The 24,888-nt window shown below is 39.5% G+C and overlaps 1 protein-coding gene, 1 non-coding gene and 1 pseudogene across 3 annotated transcripts in view; 1 reads left to right on the top strand and 2 right to left on the bottom strand.

Moving 5' to 3' along the window:
* ZFAND3 (zinc finger AN1-type containing 3) overlaps positions 1–24,888 on the top strand; it is a 352,681-nt gene that overhangs the window by 14,932 nt on the left and 312,861 nt on the right. The window lies entirely within an intron of this gene.
* Positions 4,802–5,123, bottom strand: LOC132237375 (small ribosomal subunit protein eS25-like; annotated as a pseudogene).
* LOC132237821 (small nucleolar RNA SNORA51) lies at positions 11,868–11,995 on the bottom strand. The gene has a single exon (XR_009453647.1). It is a non-coding gene; the product is annotated as a small nucleolar RNA SNORA51 (small nucleolar RNA).

The following is a 24,888-nucleotide window of genomic DNA, read 5'->3' as shown; positions in this document are numbered from 1 at the left end:
GAATGGGTTAACTGTCCTAAAATATTCATATTCGTACCCCCTAGCAATCACTGATCTTTTTACTATCTCCATGGTTTTGCTTTTTTTTTGGAATATCATAATGGTTGGAATAATACAGTATGTAGCCTTTTCAGATCGACTTTTTTAACTTTTTTTTTTTTAAATATTTTATTGATTTTTTACAGAGAGGAAGGGAGAGGAATAGAGAGTTAGAAACATCGATGAGAGAGAAACATCGATCAGCTGCCTCCTGCACGCCTCCTACTGGGGATGTGTCTGCAACCAAGGTACATGCCCTTGACCAGAATCGAACCTGGGACCCTTCAGTCCGCAGGCCAACGCTCTATCCTGAGCCAAACGGGGTCAGGGCAGGCTTTTTTTACTTAGTTATATGCACTTAAGGTTCTTCCATGTTTTTTCATGGCTTGATAGTTCATTTCTCTTTAGCACTGAATGACAGATACTACATTGTTTGGATGTAGTGCAGTTTATCAATTCACATACTGAAGGACATCTTGGTTATTTTCAAGTTTTGGCAATTATGACTAAAGCTGCTCTAAGCATTCATGTGCAGGTTTTTGTGTGGACCTAAGTTCTCAACTTGGTAAACCAAGGATTGTGATTGCTGGATTGTGTAAGAGTGTGTTTAGTTTTGTGAGAAACGGCCAAACTGTTTTCCAAAGTGGCTGTACCATTTTTCATTCCCACCAGCAATGAATGAGAGTTTGTGTTCCTTCACATCCTTACCAGCATCTGGTATTGTCATTGGTTTGGTCTTTAGCCATTTTAATGGGTTTGAGGTGGTTTCTCATTTTAATTTGCCAGTTCCTTAATGATATATGATGTTGAACATCTTTTCAGATGCTTCTTATCTGTACATCTGTTGTGAGGTGTCTGTTAGGTCTTTTGCCTGTTTTTTAATTGGGCTTGTTTTCTTATTGTATTTTAAAATTTTGTATATTTGATTATCAGGTGTCTTATAAATATTTTCTCCCAGTCTGTAGCTTGTCTTCTCATTCTCTTAAGTTTGATGAATTTTTATGTACAACTTGATTTTTTATATGTATACACTTGTATTACGACCATCTACTCAGATTGACATATAGGCTGGCATTTTCAGCACCTCACTAGGAGTCTCCTTGTGCCTTATTATCCCAGTTAATACTCCCAACTTATTCTGACTTCTATCACCACCATAAGATTAGTTTTTCTTGTTTTTAAATTTTATGTACTAATAAATGGAATTATGTAATATTTATTACTTACGTTTAGCTTCTTTCCTACAGCATTATGGTTTGAGCTTCATGTACGTTTTTGTTGAGGAGTAATGATTTTTTACAGGTATGTGGTGTTCTGTTGTATGATAGCATAACTTATCTGTTCTCCTTTTCAGTTTTTTTTGTTTGGGGGTATTATGAATAATGCTGCAGTGAATATTCTTGCATGTATCTTTTGGTGGACATAGCACTCATTTCTATTAGGTATATACCCAGTAGTAGAAATGTTGGGTTATAAGATGTATGTATATAGTTTAGATTTAGTAGGTACTGCCAGTTTTCTAAAGTGGTTATGTCAATTCACACTCCTCCCACCAGTATATGAGAATTCTGGTTATTCCACATCTTTGTCAGTACTTGATATTGTCTGTTTCTTTCATCTTTGTGTATAGAGCTATTGCTTTGTGATTTTAATTTTCCTATTGACTAATTAAATTGAGCATCTTTCTTTGTTGGCTGTTTGGCTAAACTTTGTTGTGAGGAGGTTTCTGTTCAAATATCTTGCTCATTTTTCTATTGGGTTGCTTGCATTTTTTTTTTTTTATCCATTTGTAGGAATTCCTTATGTATTCTGGATACGAGGTTTTTTTTTCAGATAGCATGTAAATGTACATTTATAACTTTATAGTATATCTTTTAAATCCTTTTAAGAAATTACTAAGAATATATTCATACACTAAATCATTCAAACAACACAAATGGTAAACAATGAAAGTGATGTCTCCTTACTAAGTGATACACTTAGTCTCACTTTCTGGTGAAAACCATGATTTTTAAAAAAATTTTTTATTGTTTAAAGTGTTACATGTCTCCCCTCGCCCCCCCCATTGACCTCTTCCTGGCCACTCCCACCCCCCAGCACATGCCCTCATGCCCCCTAGTGGCTGTGTCCATTGGTTATGCTCATATGCATGCATACAAGTCCTTTGGTTGATCTCTTTCCCCCACCCCCCATGGTTAAGTTTCTGAAGTATCCGTCCACAAGTTTCTTGTGCAGACACTGCATTTATCCTTTTTTTCCATCACAGATAGTAGCATACTACACACTATATTGTACCTTGCTTTTTAAAAACTTAATTATGTTGTAGAGTTCTTTCCAAATCAGCATGTACATTTCTAGCTGCTTCTATGATAGCGCAGTATTCCAATAAGTGTATATCCTGACTAGGTTTAATTTAACCAGGTTACCTAGTCACTTCTTTTTTATATATATATATATTTTTTTATTGATTTCAAAGAGGAAGGGAGAGAGAGATAGAAACATAAATGATGAGAGAGAATCATTGATCAGCTGCCTCCTGCACGCCCCTTACTGGGGATGGAGCCTGCAACCCGGGCATGTGCCCTTAACCGGAATCGAACCTGGGACCCTTCAGTCTGCAGGCCGACACTCTATCCACTGAGCCAAACCAGCTAGGGTCCTAGTCACTTCTTGATGGGTATTATTATTATTATGCTACAAAAATGGTGCTGAGCATGTTGAATTTAAGGCTATGGACCATCTAAATGTGGAAATGCCTTAGGTGTTTGAGGTTTAGGAGAGAAAGGGTGAGCCAGGATTGTATAGCGTGACATGAATACATACATAGGTCATAATCAATTGAGCAGGTAAGTTTGTGCAGGAAGTGTCGTAGGAACAGTGGTCATCTCTGGAGTGAGGATGGGGTTGTCAGAATCACTATGGTAGCCTTTTCTAAAAAACTCATTACTGTTGCTTCCCCAGTTCCAATTTAGTGTGTCCAAGGTGGAGTCTGGGTAATGTACTAGTATGTGTCAGTATAAGAAGGAAGGACATACTCCACAAATGGCCTGATTGTGAGTTAAGCTCAAATTGCATTTTTCAGATATTCTGAAAAGATTATTTTGCTGCATTTTATTTTCTATAGACAGTCTTCAGTTTATTTAGCTATATAACTGCTATATTATGACTCTAAGGAACTTTAAGTATTTCAGTATTTGAACTCTGTGATCAAAGAGAGTTGGGTTATTTGAATTTATAGATGAGCTCTTGTGAAAGTACCATTATATAACATTTTGTTAATGATAAATATGTTACTAAATATGTGTTATAGATATATTTTATATAGATACATTTTAAATTTGTTTAATATTACATCAATACAGTTTAATAGTCTCATGTTTGATGGCAACTTGCTGTTGCTTTAGGCCAGCAAGGTGAGGTTGAAGCTATTTTGACTTCCTGCTGGATCTAGAGACTAGGACAGTTCGCTGTCTTTTAACTCAGAAAGATTAGATAGTTAGTGCTCGGACTCCTGGCTCAGACAGAATTGGATGTGTCTTTGAAGTGCTGCTGATAGTTGTTTTAGATGAAACCTTGGGATAGTCATTTTTTATTTTTGAAAGGGTTTGAAAATTTTTGGATAGGCCTTAATACGGCAGCATTATTGAATGTAGAAAGTAAGTTTCAAATGCTTGTTCTTGAAATATTTTTGCTAATTTTTTATATTGAGATAATTCACACGCCATAAAATTCATCCTTTTAAAGTGTACAATGTAGTGATTTTTAGCATATTCAAAAAATTGTGCAACTATCACTACCATCTAATTCCAGATAATTTCACCTCAAAAAGAAATTCTCTATCCATTCTCAGTCATGCCACATTCCTCTATCCCTCTGGCAACCACATTTTTTCCTGTTTTTATTGATTTGCCAATTCTGAACATTTTACATAAATAGAATCATAAAAAATACATATGGCCTTTGTGTCTGACTTCTTTTACGTAGCATAATATTTTCAAGGTTATCCATGTTATAGCATATATTATTATTCCATTTCCTTGTATGGTTGAATAATACTTCATTGTATGCATGTACCACATTTTGTTTATCAACTCATTAATTGATGGACATTTAGGTTATTTCTACTTTGGGGGTATTATGAATAATACTGTAAACATTTGTGTACATGTTTTTGTGTGAATACGTTTGCATTTCTATTGATATGAACCTAGAAGGGGAATTGCTGGGTCATATGGTAACTCTATTTAACTTTTTGAGTAACTGCCAGGCTGTTTTCCAGAGCAGCTGCACTATTCTTGGTACTCTTGTTGAAAATCAGTTAACCATAAATTTAACAGTTTATTTCTGGACTCTCAGTTTTATTACATTAATATGTAATGCCTATCTTTATGTCACCATCTTGAATACTTACTTTATATAGTAAGTTTTGACATCAGTAAGTGTGAGTACTCCAACTTTGTTCTTCTTTGGTCCTTTGCATTCCATATGAATTCTAGGATCAGAATTTGTCAATTTCTGCAAAGAAGCTAGCTAGGAATTTGATAAGGGATTGCATTGCATCTGTGGGTTAATTGAGGAGTGTTGCCATTGTAGTGATATTTATTTCTCTCCCCTTTGAGCATTGGGATATCTTCCCATTTATCTATGTCTTCAGTTTCTTTTTTTATTTAATAAAGTTTTATTTTTCAAAATATGTAGCCAGTGAGATCTGTTGTTCATACATCTTCTCCAGTAGCTGGAACATCCCCACCTTTGGTGTTTCTGGTGTAAATCACTGAGCTCTGTGCTTTGAGACTAGTTTAATAAGTCCTTTACTGAGGAGCTCCTGAAGGGCTGCCCTGGCCAAGGAACCATGAATCTTCAGTCTCTCCGAGGCCACAGCTGGGGTTATAAGCTTGTAGTTGGGAACTTCCTTGCAGAGCTTGTCATATGTTGCTTTGTCAAATAAGACCAGTTTATTGAGCTTGTCCCGAACTTGGCCTTTGGACCACTTCTTTTTGGCCTTGCCCCAGTCTTGTTCATGGGGAATCTTTGTTTTTCTTGGCCGACTTTCCAGCATCTTTCTTCTTGTCCTTGGGTGGCATTGCGGGACTTAGAGAGCAGGGATGTGCTGCTGCCTTGCCAAGATGTCGACCCAAGAGGCTTCAGTTTCTTTCAACAATATTTTACAGATTTCAGTATACATCTTGTACCTCTGTTGTTAAATTTAAAAAAGATATATATTTCTTTTTTTTAATATATTTTATTGGTTTTTTAAAGAGAGGAAGGGAGAGGGATAGAGAGTTAGAAACATTGATGAGAGAGAAACATTCATCAGCTGCCTCCTGCACACTCCCCACTGGGAATGTGCCCACAACCAAGGTACATGCCCTTGACCGGAATCGAATCTGGGACCCCCTTGAGTCCACAGGCCGACACTCTATCCACTGAGCCAAACCGGTTAGGGCAAAAAATATATATATATTTCTTTATTAATTTCAGAGTGGAAGGGAGAAAGAGAGAAAGAAACATCAATGATGAGAGAGGATCACTGATCAGCTGCCTCCTGCACGCCCCCCACTGGGGATCAAGCTCACAACCTAGGCATGTGCCCTTGGCAGGAATCAAACCTGGGACCCTTCGGTCCGCAGGGCAATGCCCTATCCACTGAGCCAAGCCGGCCAGGGCTCTGTTGTTAAATTTATACCTATTTTATTTGTTTTGATACTATCATAAGTGGAATTGTTTCTTAATTTCATTTTCAGATTGGTCATTGGTAGTATATAGGAATAAAATAGATTTTTGTGTATTGATTTTGTATCCTGCAGAACTTGTTAGCTATAATAGTTTTCTTTAGTGAATTACTTAGGATTTTTCTACATACAAGGTCATGTCATTTGCAAGTAGGGATGGTTTTACTTCTACTGTTCCAATTTGAATGCCCTTTATCTCCTGTTCTTGCTTAAATGTCCTGGCTAGAACCTCCAATACAGGTTGAATAGAAATGATGAGAGTGGGCTGTGGGGCGTGCCTACAGTGTTTTGGCCAGCCTTGGACTAATGAAAAGACAGGGTCCTCTCGTTGCCACGTGCAAGTCCCAGCTGGAGGGCAGCGCCCTCCCAGCACAATTATAGCCAACAGCTATAGTTGTAAGCTTGAACCTATGGTCCGAACACGTGTGCTAGAGTTCAGGTGCATGTAATTGAGTGAGGTTGAAACTCACAAGAATGCTGTAAACAACTTGATCACGCCCCTACTTTGCCTCGTGGTATCTGCTATAAAATAAAGACATGGCTTGTGGGCGCTGGCGCTGTCTCCTCATCAGGGAGCAGTGCCCCACCGAGACCTAGCTTTCATTCTCTTGTCTGTCTTCATTCTCTCGTCTGTCTTTTCTCAATCCTTTCACCCCGCCCCCCCCCCCCCCCCCTTGGCCGTAACAAGTGGCACCCGAGCAGGCCCTTTGGCCATAACAGTGGGCATTCTTGTCTTGCTCAGATCTTAGGGGAAAAGCTTTCAGTCTTTTACCTTTGAGTAATGAAGTTAACTTTTATCAAGTTGAAAAAGTTCTGTCCTTAGTTTGTTGACGCCCCCCCCCCCCCCCCCCCCGTGAAAGGGTGTTGGATTTAGTCACATGGTTTTCCTGTGTGTATTAAGATTGTCATGTGTTTTTTGTCCTTTAATCTATTGATATATGATCTATTACTTCGGTTGATTTTCTGATGCTAAACCAACCTTGCTTTCCTGGGATAAATCCTTCTTGGTCTTAGTGTATAATCCTTTTTATTTGCTGCTGGAATTGGTTTGCTGGTATTTTATTGAGGACTTTTGTATCTATCTATCTATATTTATAAGAGATTTTGGTCTCCAGTTTTTATTGTTGTTGTGATATTTTCAGTTTTGGAATCAAAATAACTGGCCTCATAGATTAAGTTGGGATGTGTTTCCTCCTTTCTGATTTTTTTGGGAAGAGTTTATGAACAACTTGTATTTGGTAGAATTCATCAGTGAAACCATCTATGCCTGGGCTTCTCTTTGTTAATTCTCACCCGAGGATATTTTTTCCATTGATTTTTACAGAGAGTGGAAGGGAGGGAGGATGGGGAGGTGGGGTGAGAAAGAGAGAAAGAGAGAGGGAGAGAGAAAGAGAAACACATTGATTGGTTGCCTCCCACATGCACTCTGACTGGGACCAGGTATCAAACCTGCAACCCTGTTATGTGCCCTTGACTGGGAATTGAACTGGGAATCCTTCAGTGAGTCGGCTGACACTGTCTAACCACTGAGTAACACCATCCAGGGCTGGCTTTTCTGAAGAAAGTTTGTCAATTACTAATTCTCTATTGTTTTTCTGTTCTTTATATTAATACTTTCTGTTTACATCATTATTATTTCCTTCCTTCTGCTCGCTTTAGGTTTAGTTTGCTTTCCCCCTCATGTTTTAAGGTAGAAGATTAGTTTGATTTAAGATTTCTCCTTTTTAATGTAGCCATTTACAGATATTTAAGGACTTTCCCTCTAATCCAGAGGTTCTCAACCTGTGGGTCTCGACCCCTTTGGGGGTCGAACGACCCTTTCACAGGGGTCACTTAAGACCATCGGAAAACACATATATAATTACATATTGTTTTTGTGATTAATCACTATGCTTTAATTATGTTCAATTTGTAACAATGAGAATACATTCTGCATATCAGATATTTACATTACGATTCATAACAGTAGCAAAATGACAGTTATGAAGTAGCAACGAAAATAATTTTATGGTTGGGGGTCACCACAACATGAGGACTGTATTATAAGGTCGCGGCATTAGGAAGGTTGAGACCCACTGGTATGTTTTTTTTTTTAATCTCAAAAGTATTTATAATTTGCCTGTGATTATTTCTTCTTCTTTTCTCTCTCCCTCTCTCCCTTCCTCCCTCCCTCCTTCCCTCCCTCCTCTCCTTCCTTCCCTCTCTTCCTCCCTTCCTCTTTTCCTCCCCACTCCTTCCTCCCTTCCTCCCTCCCTCCCTCCCTCCCTCTTCCCTCCTCCTCCTCCCTTCCTCCTTTCTTTCCTCCTCCCCCCTCCCCCCCCTCTTGTATTAGTTCTAATATGTATTAGTGCTGGAAACAGTAATAACTGCTACTGTTTTCTGGATGACAGCCACTTTTTAAAAAAAATATATTTTATTGATTTTTTTACAGAGAGGAAGGGAGAGGGATAGAGAGTTAGAAACATTGATCAGCTGCCTCCTGCACACTCCACTGGGGATGTGCCCGCAACCAAGGTACATGCCCTTGACCGGAATCGAATCCGGGACCCTTGAGTCCGCAGGCCGACGCTCTATCCACTGAGCCAAACCGGGCAGGGCTGACAGCCACTTTATATGTGTTATTTTCCTAATTCCTTTAGAAATTGTGTGGTTGGTGAAATAGTGGTTTCCTGTTTTATAGACAAAGAAACTGAGGCTTAGTCAGTTCTCCAAGGTTTCACTTAGCAAGTTAGTAGCATGACTCTCTTCAGGGCTTATGTTGTATGCTATATTTCCACTCTAAGCTACTTGGAAATAGTGGTGATACCTTTAAATAGAAGGTTAAGCTGGATTACATTTAATACTTTCTAGAATAGAATAGAATAGAATAGAATTTTTCTTTCATTTAAACATTTACAATTTAGGTCTCCCCTCCTGCAAACATTCCCAGGACTTTGTCTGGGTTAGGCTTTTAAATGTGTGTTGTGAAAGCCATGCTGAAATAGCTTTTGATGGTATTTTGTATTCAAAGTCTGATCTGGAAGATAACTTGGGTCCACAGTTTGTTAAATCTTGTCTTAGGTGAACCATTGCTTTCAAAGAGCAAGTGTTTAAATATTTTATTCCATTTTTTTTCTATACAATTGGAGGCTTGTGGGGCAAAGAGTCTCTGTTGACCATTTGAAAAATTGACCAAAGGAATTAGCATACATTTTATGCTTCTTACCAGATTTCTGTTGTTATAGTGTTGTATAAAGGATACATTTTTTTGGTATCCTTTGTACTTTATAATTATATGGAACACATTACAGCTAATCAGTAAATACCAAATGATGAAGAACTTGGAATAACCTTTGATCAGCCCCCTTTTCTGTTTGTTTCTTCTACCCCACAATGTAAACTTGGAGCCTAGAATTTTAGGCTCAAATTAAAACTTCCAATGAAACCTAATTTTTTCCCTTCACTTATTCCTTAAAAAGAAAAGAGAAGAGAAAAATTAAACTTTGAAGTGTGCATCAGTTTTCTGGAATGAAATGCAAGGACCTACAGCCAAGTTCACGCTACCCAGCAAAGCTATCATTTAGAATTGAAAGACAAATAAAGAGCTCCCCAGAGGAGAAAAAGCTGAAGGAGTTCATCCCCACCAAACCAGTATTTGAAATGTTAAAGGGCCTTCTTTAAGAAGAAGAAGAAGAAAAAAAAAATATGAACACCAAAATGGCAATAAATAGATATCTACCAATAATTGAATCTATATTAAAAAGTAAATAAGCAGAATAGAAACAGGCTCGTAGATATAGAGAACATTTTGACAGTTGCCTGGTGGGAAAGGGTGAAGGGATTAAGAAGTACAAGCAGGTTGTTACAGAATAGTTATAGGGATGTAAAGTACAGCACGGGGAATATGGTCAATAATATTCTAGTAACTGTGGTGTTGGGTATGAGATTTATTGGGATGATCACTTAGTAAATTATGTAATGTCTACTTAATGGGATGTACACCTGAAACTAATATAATAATGTATATCAACTGGAATTGAAAAATAAAAATTACTTAAAAAAATCTAGTCCAGCCAGTGTGGCTCAGTGGTTGAGCATAGACCCATAAACCAGGAGTTCACAGTTTGATTTCCTGTCAGGGTACATGCCTAGGTTGTGGGCTCAATCTCTAGTAGGGGGAGTGCAGGAGGCAGCTGATCGATGATTCTCTCTCATCATTGATGTTTCTCTCTCCCTCTCCTTTCCTCTCTGAAATCGATAAAAACATTTTAAAAAAAATCTAGCCCTAGCCAGTGGTTAGAGTGTTGGCCTGTGCACCGAGGGGTCATGGGTTTGATTCCCCATCAAGGTCACATACCTGAGTTGCAGGTTCCATCCCCGGTCCCAGTCGGGGTGCGTGCAGGAAGCAACTAATCAATGTGCCTTTCTCACATTGATGTTTCTCTCCCACTCCCCTCTCCCTTCCATTCTCTCTAGAAATCAATGGAAAAATATCATCGAGGATTAACCAAAAAAAAAAATCTAAAAACTTAAAAAAATAATTCCACATGATTGCCTCTTGTTGATCTCTTGCTCAAGTTGCTCTCTATTACTGATGTATTCAGCATGGGTAATCCTTTGTTACTTCTCACTAATCTGTTTTAGGTGTTATTTCTAAATTTACTGAACTGTACTTATATTTTCTACTAGAGGCCTGGTGCACAAATTTGTGCACCAGTGGGGTCCCTCTGCCTGGCCTGTGGGATCGGGCCAAAACCAGCTCTCTGACATCCCCCAAGGGGTCCCGGATTGTGAGAGGGCACAGGCCAGACTGAGAGACCCCACTGGCACACGATTGGGGCCGGGGAGGGACTGTGGGAGGGCTCCAGGGCATATCTAGCCTATCTCACCCAGTCCCGATTGGCTGGACCCCAGCAGCAAGCTAATCTACCCCCTGGTGGTCAGTGCATGTCATAGAGACTGATCTACTGCCCCCTGGTGGTCAGTGCATGTCATAGTGAGTGGTTGAGTAGCCTTAGCATATCGTTAGCATATTACACTTTGATTGGTTGAAAGGCTGACTGGTTGACCGGACACTTAGCATATTAGGCTTTTATTATATAGGATATTTGTCTAATTTTTATAGAACTCTTTCCAATTTATCAGTGTGTTTTGTATCTTGACCTGTATATCTGTATTTTTCTATGATGGATGGAAGCTAAATTGGAGTATTTGGGTTTAGTAAAGAGAATAACTAGAATCTGAGATCATAGAACTTTAATAAACCTTTTGGAAGAAATATTGGTAGTTGGAACTTGCTGAACCTTTGTTTCTTTTAGGAAACTTGATAAACTGAGGGTTGGGAAGGGCTCCTGGAAGTGCTTACAGATAACAGTGAGTTCTGAACACTTAATGATACATGGGAGAACCCTGTGATAATTTCATAACCTTGTAGTTTTCCTTGTGGTGATTTCCTTTTCACTTTGGTACTTTACTTGACATTAATAATCATAAGCAGAATGAAATGTTCCGTATTTCATCTTTTCCTTATCTGTCTCTTGATAGAATTTCTTAGGAGCAAGGAATTGGTCTAATGAGAAGAGGCTAGAGATGTGGGTAGTTTATGAAAACTTCTGATTTGATTTGGTGCTACTCTTTCATATACATTCAACCATCTTGCCAATTTTCATGGAGTTGGGAGTGTGGTAGAGTCCTCTAGAAGAGAACATGAAAAATGGTTTCCAAGGAGGCCTAGCCTAGCACAGAGATCCTGAGGTATAGGAATTCTCAAACTATTTTCCTTTTACCTAGTGGCCTTCAAAGTTTGAAAGAAGGAAGTCAAAGCAACTTCAAGGCTGTTCTTCCCTTCTTGGGCACTGGGCTAACAGGGAGTGCCACACTGTGCAGAAGCATGTGGCTGGTGGGATGAGAAAGAGATGCAAGTTAGTGCATAGGCTCTGCTCCTTGTTAAAAATAAGTATCCATTTGGCACCTAACACCCTCCTTTATTCTATGAAAGCAAGCTAAGAACGGCATTTGCTATCACTCTTAATGTACCAAAAAGTCATTTAAAGGTTGTTAGGGCTCCAGTGGTTTGCTCTTTGTTTCAAATAAAATACCTTTTCTTTTTCTTTTTTTCCATGTCTCCCCATTCACACTGTAGACCAGGAAAAGGGTTGGGGCTGAGGTGTATATGTGGTGTGTTTACTCTGCCTCCTCCTTCTATACACTGTAAGAATGCAGCCTGGGGTAAGCACTGGGAGGCCAGGAAATACCTTAAAAATTTTTTAAAAGTATTGCATGCTTATTTTAAGCAATTCATAATTGTGTCAAGCATAAAGTTGTCTGTTACTCCACTCCTTCCTTTAATGTATCATTAAGTGTTGAGAACTCACTGTTATCTATGTAGTCATCTCCTCCTACTTTCTGGAGATGACTACTTCTTGGTATTTAACCTTTCAGGCCAGAGGGTTTCTTTGGTGTAAAGAATAAATGTATCACTTTGATATGTTTGATGTTTATAACCTTTTCTTATGGAACTTGACTGACATCATTTTTTTTGGGCAGTTTGTATTTCTTAAGAGGAAGTAGGACCCTTTGGACTTTTTATGCTCTGAGAGTTGACAGAATATTCTGTTAAAAACCTATCCCAAAAAGTCACAAGTCCTGAGTTATTTCCTTTCTTTAGTGAAACAGCATTTTGGTTGTAGGTGTGGTGAAAGGCCTGAAAGCTGGAGCTGTGATCTGGAGGCTTTTCTAGTTACCTGTTGCTTCTTAACAAACACTCCAAAATTTAGGGTCATAAGAAACAACGATCATTTGTCACAGTGGACAGGCTCAGCTGGAAACTGGCATAGCATCACTTCTGCCGTACTCTCCAGTCAAAGCAGTTACACGACCTGCCCAGATTCAAGGGGAGGGGATTTAGACTTTATCTTTCAATGAGAGGAGTGTGATAATTTGAAGAATTTAAGAAAATGGTTTCTGACGCAGGTTGATAATATTATTGTATGTGTATTACAATACAATATAAGCTGAGTATGTCGATTCCCACTCCCTCAAGAGTCTTACTAGGCCAGACTTACTCCTTCTCTGTAATTCAGCCTACTCTAAACAGTGTCCTCTTAGAAACTGTGAAGTGTTTTTGGAAGTGATAAAGTGTGGTTTGAAACCAGCATGGTTATAATTTTCCCACTTATTTGTCTTGCTTATCCTTCAAGATGCTTATCTTTCAGAAGTTTATGGTGAAATTTCTCTTTTTCTGGTTAGATTTTAAAAGTGAAACAAATTTTGGAATTTGTTTTAGAATTTGAACTTTCCTGTATTCTGGGGTGTGTTCAGTGTTCTTTCACCTCTGTACCTATGCTCTTGTAATTTCCTCTGTTACAGTATGTCTCCCATCATCTATCCAAGGCTCTTATTAAATACCTGTACCACTTTTTCTGATCCTACAATAAATGTTGATTTTCATTTGCTCCGCTTACAGCACTGGCTTGTGTGCACATGTCTTGAGTTCATTGTAAGCTGTTTGAGTGCTGAGACCATCTCAGACATCGTTATTTCTTCCATAGTACCTCATACTATGCTTAATGTCTTGAATGAAATATACTTCTAGGTGCACAATATTCCATTGAACCCAAGACTTAGCAGAAACTAGTGAGTGTTATAAAAAAGTAGAAAATGATAATATGAAGAAAGTCATCGAGCATCTAATAATGGCAGCTGATATTTCTATAGCACTATATAGTATACAAACTCTTTTACCTAAGTTCAGTTGTACATTTTGGCTACTTTTGGGATGGTTGATGGTATTTTCTCTCCTTAACAGCTGAGTAGAGAGAGTTGAGAACTTGCTCCAGCTCCTCATCTAGAAAGAGGTGGAGCTGGAATTCAAATCTAGTATGTAAGTGTTTGAAGCGATTGTGTAATTTTATACTTGTGATTTTTATTCAGCTAGGTTCTGCTTAAGAAGAAACATACCTGAGACACAAAGTAAATGGAAAGACCATAATTGGCCTAGTTGGTGTTGTTCAGTGGTTGAGCATCGACCTAAGAACCAGGAGGTTATGATTCAATTCCCAGTCAGGATATATGCCTGGGTTGTGGGCTTGATCCCCAGTAGGGGCCGTGGAGCAGGCAGCCGATCAATGATTCTCATCATTGATGTTTCTATCTCTCCCTTTGCCTTTCTGAAATGAATTCTTGGCTTAAGAATTCTTGGCTTTACTAAAATAATTTATTTTTCTGGTGGTACATTAACCAGAGAGTTCATTTGCAGCAGTTTGATTTAATATCATTCTTTGGAAATGTATTGGATGTGAAAGTTCCTTTTTATATTTTTATCTTTTGAGACTTTAAAATATAAGTTTTAACTGTGTAAAGATTTTTGCCCAAGTTAACAAGTGCTAATAAATCTTATCAGTTAGCTTCATACTGGATGGAACTCTTATTTAGTATTAGACAATCAGCATTGTAGACACAGAAAATGATTTGAGTGACTATTTTCTCAATTCTCTATAGTATGGTACATAATTAGTACCATTCTAGATGATAGGAGAGAAGTTAATCTATCACATACAAAGGATGCCTTAAGAATTAGGTTGGCAACTATTGCTCACAGCCAAATCTATTCAAAGAACTAAGATTTTTTAAAAAACAAGAATGGTTTTGAAAAAAATAATATTTCTGTGAAAATTATATGAAGTTCTAATTTCATTGTCCAAACATAGTTTCATTGGAACACAGTCACATTCATTTACTTAACTGTTGACAGCTGCTTTCGACTGCCAGTGGCAGAATTGAGTAGTTGTGACACAGAGACCATGTGTTCTGAAAAGCCTAAAATATTTATAAAAAAGATTTGCCAACTTCTTCCTTATGGCGTTAGTACTTAATTTTTTTCCTGTGGAACCACAATTGAGAAAAGCTAAGACTACCAATGAAGACACCTGTTAGATTGCTGTAGCATTCTTTGTATTTAAGGCGGGGGGTGGGGTGTGTGTGTGTGTGGGGGGGGCGGCCAGTTTGTGTATCACAACTGTTTTGAGAATTTGATCCTCTTTTTTGCTCTGGAATGATGTTCTGTTTCACTTGGCTTTGACAGTTGATGCCTGGATCGGGCACCCAGGTTTTATTTTGTTCTAACATGCTGAGTTTGACTAATCTATTATATTTGACACTTTGAAAAGCACTTTTTAAATGGCTTACTTTGAGTTTTGCTTTTGAGAAGCTACTAGTTGGCAATTCTAAACTGGACAGATTGAGGCCAGGTAAAGCCTGTAGGTTCCTGTCAGACAGCAGTGAAGTTAAAAATCACCTGCTGTCAACACTAGGTAATTTTATTATCATTTTCATTTTTAAATAAATGGAGAATCATTAGATTCCTGGAGCTGCAGCATTCAATGAGGAAAATGAGTAGTCTGCCTCTGTGGAATATTTCCTTTGTCTCTGTAGCCTCATCATAAATTAATGTTTGCTAACCTCTTTTTGGCTTTGGTTAAAAATTATATCTCTGGTAAGTTTTTGATTAGAACATGCAGAAATAGAACTGCTTGAATTGTCATAACTTAAACTAGCCACATAACTTTTAAACTGGAGAGGGAGCTGTCTAGCTTAGAAAGTGACTGAGTTTATCAGTGAAGAACTGAAAAAAACAAAAACAAAAACAAAAAACCCACAAAAAACAGGAGGGATGTATTTGCTGCCTTAATGCTGGTAGTTTTATATTATGTGAAGCCATAGACAATTATAGAAAGGGATAAGAGAATTGTTGAGAAAGCTGTCGACTTCTTCCTTTAAACTTCTGTTTTGTGTGGAACTTTTAGAACTTTGATCTAGCTTTGACAAGTGAGGTTCTTAAACATCATGTTTTCCTTTAGAAGTAGATCTTTAAATAAAAAATCAACTCCAAGGTTGGACAGAAGTCTTCTGGCACATCAGCCAATAGTGTTGTATTTTTCAAGTAATTGAAAAAACTGCCTTGCAAGTTGAGATAAATTAGCTCAGATTCTACATTCTTACTGCCCTTCTGCAGTATAGCCAATGGCCAGAAAGATGGTGGATGGAGGAGAGGTGGGGAGTGCAGGTGCACCATATCCTAGAGCCAGAGCTCTCCTTTTTGAGTTGCTTTGTGCTACTTCTTTTCTCCTTTTGTCTTACCCCATCCATTTTTTGGTGGTGGGGAGTAGTAAGTAATTTATGAACACCTATCATCCCCAAATTATTTGCCTCATTTAATAATTTACACCTGTGCTGTTAGTATATTGATTTTAAAACTTTACCAGGTTTAAGATGAAATAGAGTTGTGATGATAGTAGGAAAATGTGCTGAAGGATAGCTGATGGACTTAAAACTTGACTTAATCAAGTGCATTGTGGGAGGGATTATGATGGTCCCTAGGAAAGAATGAGTAGTGAGGCTTTGTGGGTTCTGCCACCCTCTCCCTTTCTTTTCCATAGTCTCATCTATCTAGGTATGGATTCTTTCTCTGCCTTATCCCTTCCTCTCTCCTCTCTTCCCCTCCTCCTTGGTGCTGCCACTACTGTCTGCTGCAGGTACCTATAAGATGGCTGTGTTGTAGTAAGCAGCAAGTTGAGCAATGGATCATTAAAGAGAAGACTAGAGGCCCGGCGTATGAAATTTGTGCACGGGTACGTTCCCTAGGCCTGTCCTGTGATGAGGGGGCCATCTTCCTCAGCTGCCAGCAACTGGCCCTGCCCCCTGCCCCCATCCACCCCCGGTTCCCTGTTTGCCATTGGGCAATCGGAGCCTGCCGGCCGGGAGGAAGAACCAAAAGGATAGCCATTCCTGCCCCTCGCCAGCCCTGCCCCCTGCTGCCGGTTGGCTTGGCCTGGTGCTGCCCACATCTGCCACCACCCACCCCCGGTTTCCTGTTCCCCATCAGGCGATCAGGGCCTGTGGGCTAGGGGTAGCTCCTGCGTTGAGCGTCTCCCCCCTGGTGGTCAGTGCACATCATAATGACCGGTCATTCTGCCGTTCAGTCGATTTGCATATTACCCTTTTATTATATGGGATTTTATTATATAGGATTGTGTTCACCCTGGGCACAGTCCCATTAGGTTTACTATTCAATAGGGGCTTGCTTCTAGCCCTTGAGTAACTTATCCCAAAGGGAACATAGATAATTGAAACATAACCACTAATACATAAGTGTTAGCAGAAACAAGATGATTTCCTTTCAGTTGAAGCTCTTTGGAGCCAGTCAGGAGAGGCCTTTTGGAAGAGGTTAGATTTTCTTTTTGTGGAAGAATATACTGAGATTAATAAAGAGATTTTAAAAACTGGGATTAGGAATGGGATTGGAAGTGAATTAGCCAACAGATGTTCTGCTGTTGACTTTTTGCCAGGCATGGTTTTAGGTGCTGGGGGTATAAGAATAAGTCTCTGTCCTCATGTAGCCTATGTGAGGGTGACATATCTACTGGGTGATGCAGTTACTTAATGCAGCAGAGGGCCTAAGTGAAGTTATGGTGGGAAGTAGTCTAAGAAATGGGATAATGTCCCCTCTAAAAAAAGGCCATGGTGAGTACTTTTAATTTTTTTTGTTAATCCTCACCAGAGGATATTTTTTCCATTGCTTTTCCAAGGAGAGTGGAAGGGTGGGAGGAAGGGGGAGGGGAGGTAGAGAGAGAGAGAGAGAAACATTTATGTGATAGAGATACATCTGGTTACCTCTCACATGTGCCCTGACCGAGGGCAGGGAGTGAACCTGCAACCCAAGTATGTGCCATTGATTGGAATCAAAACTGCGATCCTTCCGTGCTTGGGCCACCTCTATAACCACTGAGTTATAGTGTTGAATAGTGTAATAACACTGCTCAGGGCCCCTCTCTGGTTTTGTTAGTCAAATGAAAAGCAACACCATTCCTTTCTCTTCTGGGGGTTGTGGGTGGCGGTGCAATGACTTTATGAATCTAAAATCTAGGTTGCATTTCTTTCTTTTTTTTATTTTAAATAAATCTTTATTCAGATTATTACAGTTGTTCCTCTCCCCCCCTCCCCCATAGCTCCCCTCCACCAGGTTCCCACCCCATCCCCTGCCCTTACCCCCCCCCCCCACTGTCCTCATCCATAGGTGTACGATTTTTTTCAGTCTCTTCCCACACCCCCACACCCCTTTCCCCCTGAGAATTGTCAGTCTACTCCCTGTCTATGCCCCTGATTCTATTCTATTTACCAGTTCATTCTGTTCTTCAGATTTTTTATTCACTTGATTTTTAGATTCACTTGTTGATAGATAAGTATTTGTTGTCACTTTGTTCATAATTTGTATCTTTACTTTTTTCTTCTTCTCCCTCTTCTTAAAGAATACCCTTCAGCATTTCATATAATACTGGTTTGGCGGTGATGAACTCCTTTAGCTTTTTCTTATCTGTGAAGCTCTTTATCTGACCTTCAATTCTAAATGATAGCTTTGCTGGATAGAGTAATCTTGGTTGTAGGTTCTTGCTATTCATCACTTTGAATATTTCTTGCCACTCCCTTCTGGCCTGCAAAGTTTCTGTTGGGAAATCAGCTGACAGTTGTATGGGTACTCCCTTGTAGGTAACTTACTGTTTTTCTCTTGCTACTTTTAATATTCTCTTTGTCTTTTGACATTTTAATTATGATGTGTCTTGGTGTGGTCCTCTTTGGATTCCTTTTGTTTGGGGTTCTCTGTGCTTCCCAAACTTATAAGTCTATTTCTTTCACCAGGTAGGGGAAGTTTTCTGTCATTTTTTCTTCAAATAGGTTTTCAATATCTTGCTCTCTCTCTTCTTCTGGCACTCCTATTAGTCGGATGTTGGTATGCTTGAAGTTGTCCCAGAGGCTCCTTGCACTATCTTCATTTTTTTGTATTTTTTCCTTTTGCTTTTCCAGTTGGGTGTTTTTTGCTTCTTCGTATTTCAAATCTTTGACTTGATTCTTGGGATCCTCTAGTCTGCTGTTGGATCTCTGTATATTATTCTTTATTTCAGTCAGTGTATGCTTAATTTCTAATTGGTCCTTTTTCATATCCTTGAGGGTCCCACTATATTTCTTGGAGGTTTCTAGAAAATTCTTGAGTAACCTTATAACCATAGTTTTGAACTCTATATCCAATAGTTTGCTTTCCTCCATTTCTTTCATTTGTGACCTGTTTCTTTGTCTCCGCATTTTTTATGCTTCCCTGTGTTAATAGAGTGGCTTTGTGTGCTAGGTGTCCTATAGGGCCCAGTAGCTCAGCCTCCCTAATTACTTGAGGTGGACACTCTTGGTGCACCCCTTTGTGGGCTGTGTGCACAGTCTTGTTGTAGTTAAGCCGTGATTGCTATTGGTATCACTGAGTGGAATGGACCTCCAGGCCAGTTGGCTGTGAGGACCAGTTGTGTCTACAATGGGAGAACTTCTGTGCTGGAGACACCTTTATGGGGAGGATTTGCTTCAGTGGGGCTTTGGCGCTCACTGAGTCTGCCCAGGTTTTTAGGTCGAGAAAGGCCAGGCCATTCATATGCAAAAGCCTCTGCGCCCAGCTTGGGTGGGGTTGTAAATTGAGTGGGGCAGGGTTTCAGGGAATCACCAGGGTGGAGCAAACCGCAATGGCTGCCAGTCTGCTCTGCCTTGGAAAGGTCCCAGAGTCTGTGTCCTGTGGCCCCGTGCAGGAACAATGACTGCTGAAGCACCTCTGTGAGAAAGCCACTCTCACATTCCGGCCCAATGCCAGACAGTCCAGTTTCTCTCTGTATGAGTCTGAGTCCCCAAATTCTCACCCGGAACTGGAGTTTAGAGCAGTCAGGAGCTTGTGTCTCCCTCCCTATTGAAAAAGACAACAGCGTACCCAGCTGCTAGCTCCTTTCGCGCATGCCTCCTTACCTCCACTCTTCCGCACCTCTGCACTTCCTACTGGACTCAATGCACTTTTCTCTTTCCTTCTAGTTGTAGAATTTCCACTCAGCCAGCCTTCCCGTGGTTCTGGATGGTATTCGTTTTGTCTTTTAGATGTAGTTTTAATGTGGTTGTGCGCAGCAGCAAATTCAGGTGTTTACCTATGCTGCCATCTTGGTTGTCTCTGTATTTCTTTCTTTATTAATTTTTAAAAAATATGTATTTTTATTAATTTCAAAGAGGAAGGAAAAGGAAGAGAGAGAGAGAAACGTCAATGATGAGAGGGAATCATTGATTGGCTGCTGCCTGCACGTTGCACCGAGCCCGCAACCCAGGCATGTGCCCTTGACCTGCATCGAACCTGGGACCTTTCGGTTTGCAGGCCGATGCTCTATCCACTGAGCAAAAGTGGCTAGTGCTGGGTTGCATTTCAAAATGGGCGAGCAGCCTGACTGGCATGGCTCAGTGGTTGAATGTCAACCTATGAACCAGGAGGTTTGATTCCTGGTCAGGGCACATGCCAGAGTTGTGGGCTTGATAACCCAGTATGGGATGTGAAGGAGGCAGCCAATCAATGAGTCTCTCTCATCATTGATATTTCTAGCTCTCCTTCTCCCTTCCTCTCTGAAGTCAGTAAACATATATTTAAAAACAAAATGGGAGAACATACGTAAAACTTTATATATTATGAATATACACAGTTAATGTACCTTGTAATTTTTGCTGCCTTACTCTTTGAGGTATAACTAGGAAGAATTTTCGTTCTGGATAGAAACTGGAAAATAATGACTGTTCATATTCAGGCATAATACTGCATTATGGCCCCCCCCCCCCCCCCCCCAATTCAAGGTTCTTAGAGTTTACACACTGGAAACACAGCTAGGCCAAAACCTAGAAGTTGTCCAAAGAATAAAGAAAAGTTAAAAGTTCTTCTAGCAAAAAGTACATTTTGAGATTTATATTAGTCTTGAATTCTTAGCCCTATCATTGATCCAGGATGGTTATCTGTCAGAGCATTATGCTTTTCTTGGACTCTGATATTGCACACAAGGATGATCCAATAACCTTGGTATTGGTTCAGTTTCTTCTTTGTCCTTATTTCTGTAAGCTCATTCGCATGGCTTTAAGTAGAAACATTCTTTTTGGATCCATGACCTCCCTCCCTCCCTCCCTTCCTCCTTCCCTCTCTTCCTCCTTTCTTTTCTTTCTTTTAATCCTCACCTGAGGATATATTTATTGATTTTATAGAGAGGAAAGGAGGGAAAGAAAGAGAGAAGGGTGAGGGGGAGGGAGCCAGCCATCAACGAGAGAGATGAAATTACTTTTCATACTCGCCCCAATCAGGGACCAAATCTGAAACCTAGGTATGTGCCCTGACTAGGAATCAAACCCATGACCTTTCAGTGTTAATTCTCACGTGAGGATATTTTTCCATTGATTTTTAAAGTGGAAGGGATGGGGAGAGCAGAGAGAAACATTGATGTGAAAGAGACACATGGATTGATTGCCTCCTGCATGCACCCCTACTTGGGGCTGGCCAGCGATCAAGCCTGCTTGGGATCAAGCCTGCACCTGAGATATGAGCCCTTGACCGAAATCAAACCCACTGTGATTCTTTAATCCATGGGCCAACGCTCAATCCACTGAGCCAAATGGCTAGGGCTCCCACAGCTTTTTTATCCATTCATCTATTCACGGACACTTGGGCTGTTTCCAGATCTTACCTATTGTAAATAACGCTGCTATGAACATAGGGGTGCATATATTGTTTCTGATTGGTGTTTCAGTATTTTTAGGCTATATTCCTAGAAGTGGCATTGTTGGGTCAAATGGGAGTTCCATATTTAATTTTTTGAGAAAACTCCATACTGTTTTCCATACTGCACCAGTCTGCATTCCCACCAGCAGTACAGTAGGTAGGGTACCGTTTTCTCCACATCCTCTCCAGCACTTGTTTGTTGATTTATTGGTGATAGCACTTCTGACAGGTGTGAGGTGATATGTCATTGTGGTTTTATTTTGCATTTCTCTGATATTTGTAATATTGTCAACAATTTTTTAAAAAAAAGGGGAGAAAGAAAGAAAAAAGAAAATAAACCCTGACCACATGATGCCTGCTGGGCTTATTCCAACCAGGCAAACCTTGGGCATGTTAGCTCCACCTGGGGTCAAGAATGGGGGGTGGGAGTGGGGAAAAAAAGAATGGGGATGTGTGTGGGAAGTATAATTCAAATGGGTGCTGTTGCAAGTGACAAACCCCATTCAACCTAAAAACACATTTTATTGGAAGCAAATGGGAGTTATATACAGACCCTAGAGTAGAGTAATTAAGCCTCAAGAAAGAAAGGAATCCAGGCTGCCTGTGACCTGTAGCAGGATGAGGGTCAGCTTCTTCTGTGCACTGCCTTGCATGGATCAACTACAGCTGTGGACTGCCTCACTTTATGTGGCTCAAGATTCAGATTACTAACCCACAAATGGCTACAGTGTTGGTGAGAATGTGGAGCAACTGGAACTCTCCTATGTTGCTTGTAGGAATGTAAAATAATATATAGATACTTTCTCAAAAAGTTAAACATAAATCTAACATGTGACTTAGACATTCCACTCGTATGTATTTACCCAAGAGAATTGAAGCCACAAGTTGACACAAAGACTTGTACACAAATGTTTGCAGCAACATTGATAGCCAAAAGGTAGAAACAATCCAAATGCCCATCAATTGAATGGATAAACAAAATATGACACATTCATACAATGAAAAATAAGTTGGCTTATAAGCGTAACCAATGGACATCAGACATTGGGGGGTAGGGGAGGCCAGGGGATTGTCAAGGGCAGGGGAAAAAAGGAGATATATGTAATACTTTTGTAATACTTTAAGCAATAAAAAAAAATAAATAAAATAAAAATCAAGTGAATAAATAATCTGATGAACAGAATAAACTGGTGAATATAATAGAATCGGGCATAGAAAGGGAGTGGACTGACTATTCTCAGGGGGAAGGGGTGTGGGGGGTGCGGGAAGAGACTGGACAAAAATCGTACACCTATGGATGAGGACAGTGTGTGTGTAGGGGGGTAAGGGCAGAGGGTGGGGTGGGAACCGGGTGGAGGGGAGCTATGGGGGGGGGGGAGGGAAAGAGGAACAACTGTAATAACCTGAACAATAAAGATTTAATTAAAACAAAAAACAAAAACAAAAGAGAAACAAAACAAAAAAAAACTTGTAAAAAAAATAAAAAACATTTTTATTAAAAAAAATAAAAAGAAATAAAGTATGATGTATATATTAAACTAAATAAAAAGGAATAAAGTATGTTACACACGCACACACACACACACACACACGAGTGGCCAGATTATTATGACCACCTGACGTTTGTAGGCAAATTAGCTATAATTTCCCGCTGAAGTTGCTAAAGGGCCAGACCATTATAAACGTCTGCAAAGCACAACATACCTAAGTATTGTTGCTGATCAAGTTCATCCTATCATGTTGATGGCATATCCCAATGGAGATGGCTTCTTCCAACAAGACAATGTGCCATGCCACCATGCTTGTATTGTGCAGGAGTGGTTTCAAGAACATGAGGGAGACTTAACCTGCTTAGGTGGCCCTCACAATCACCAGATCCCAATCCAATTGAGTATTTGTGGGACAAAGTTAAAAGACCCATCTGGCAGCTGGTTCCACAACCATCAAATCTCCCAGAACTGGACAGTGCTATTCATCAGGCATGGTGTCAGATTCCTCACATCTTTCAACATCTCGTGGAGTCAATGCCAAGAATAATCGCAGCAGTATTGAAGACGAAAGGTGGCCCAATGAAGTACTGATGGGGTGGTCATAATAATCTGGCCAGTCATAATAATCTGGCCACTCTGTCTGTGTGTGTGTGTGTGTGTGTGTGTATAGTGAAGTGATTGTCACAATCAGTTTACCATCAATCACCACACATAGTTACAAACTCTTTTTCTTGTGATGAGAATTTTTAAAGCTCTTTCTTAGCAACTTTCAAATATACAATGCGTGTTGTTACCTATACTGATCATACTGTTCGTTTAAGCCTCAGGACTTATCTTAGGAAGTTTGTATGTTTTGATCACCTTCATCCATTTCACCCCTCACCCCTTCTTTTTGGCAACCACTAATCTGTTCTCTGTAACTATGAGTTCCTTTTTCTTTTTGTTTTTTTTAAAAGTGAGATTATATACAGTAATTGTATTCTCTGTCAGATTTATTTCACTTAGCATAATGTCTTCAAGTTCCATCCATGTTTCAAATGGCAGGATTTCCTTTTTTTTTCATGACTGAATAATAGTTCATTTTATATAGATAATACATTTTCTGTATCCATTCATCTACCGATAGATAAGTTGTTTCCATGCCTTGGCCATAGTAAATAATGCTGCAATGAATATGGGGGTACAGATTTCATATTGAGATAGTGATTTTATTTCCTTTGGATAAATACCCAGAATGGAATTGTTGGACCATACTGTAGTTCTATTTTTAAGTTTTTGAGGAACCTCTGTGCTGTTTTCCATAATGGCTGCACCTATTTACATTCCCACCAACAGTGCCAACGGTTAGAGTCTTTTTTGTATGAAGACCAATTAAAGAAAATTGTAAAGTAAGACTTGTCAACATTTTCATATATATGTAATATTTTTCTGTTGAAGTTAGGCGTTTTAAACACATAAAACAATATCTATAATTGCAAGTAAGCATTTTCTTAGCTTTTTAACTGAAGAAATTCCCTTTTTGCTGAAAATTCAAAAGCTACAAATTTCACATGCATTCTAATATCTGTAATGCTTTTATCTTTAAAATATTTTATATTATATGAGACTATATGTGTAGGACATGGTTTGAGTATTTTTAGTAGAAAAGGTAAATTGGCCTCTGAATTCAGTTGCAGATTAGTAATACAAAGGACCGGCTTTTTTTAGAGCTTCATAGGTGATTAGGAAGCTGGAGGGAAGCCTGCTGCCATTGGGAATGGAGAGCTGGCTTGAATAGGATTGGGTTACAGAAAATATGGCCCATAGGCAGGCATGGGATAGAATGGTAAGTGCACAAATTTCTTTGCTCAAATGGTGGAACTGAGAGTGGAGTTTTCACCCTTTAGTCTTTTTGAATCTCTGGATAAAGCATTACTTGATTTTTGGTCTGTGTGCCTCAGTGCCAGATTCTGCCTATTGTTAAAGTGGCATCTTCTAACTGGAACCTTTTGATAGCAACAGCTCTGCCAGTTCCAGACTGATGGTGATAGTGGTTGGATTGGAGTGA

The sequence above is a fragment of the Myotis daubentonii genome, chromosome 6, assembly GCF_963259705.1.
Source record: "Myotis daubentonii chromosome 6, mMyoDau2.1, whole genome shotgun sequence".
Taxonomy (NCBI): Eukaryota; Metazoa; Chordata; class Mammalia; order Chiroptera; family Vespertilionidae; genus Myotis; species Myotis daubentonii.
The sequence above is the reverse complement of the archived record's forward strand: the minus strand, read 5'-3'. Positions and strand labels throughout refer to the sequence as shown.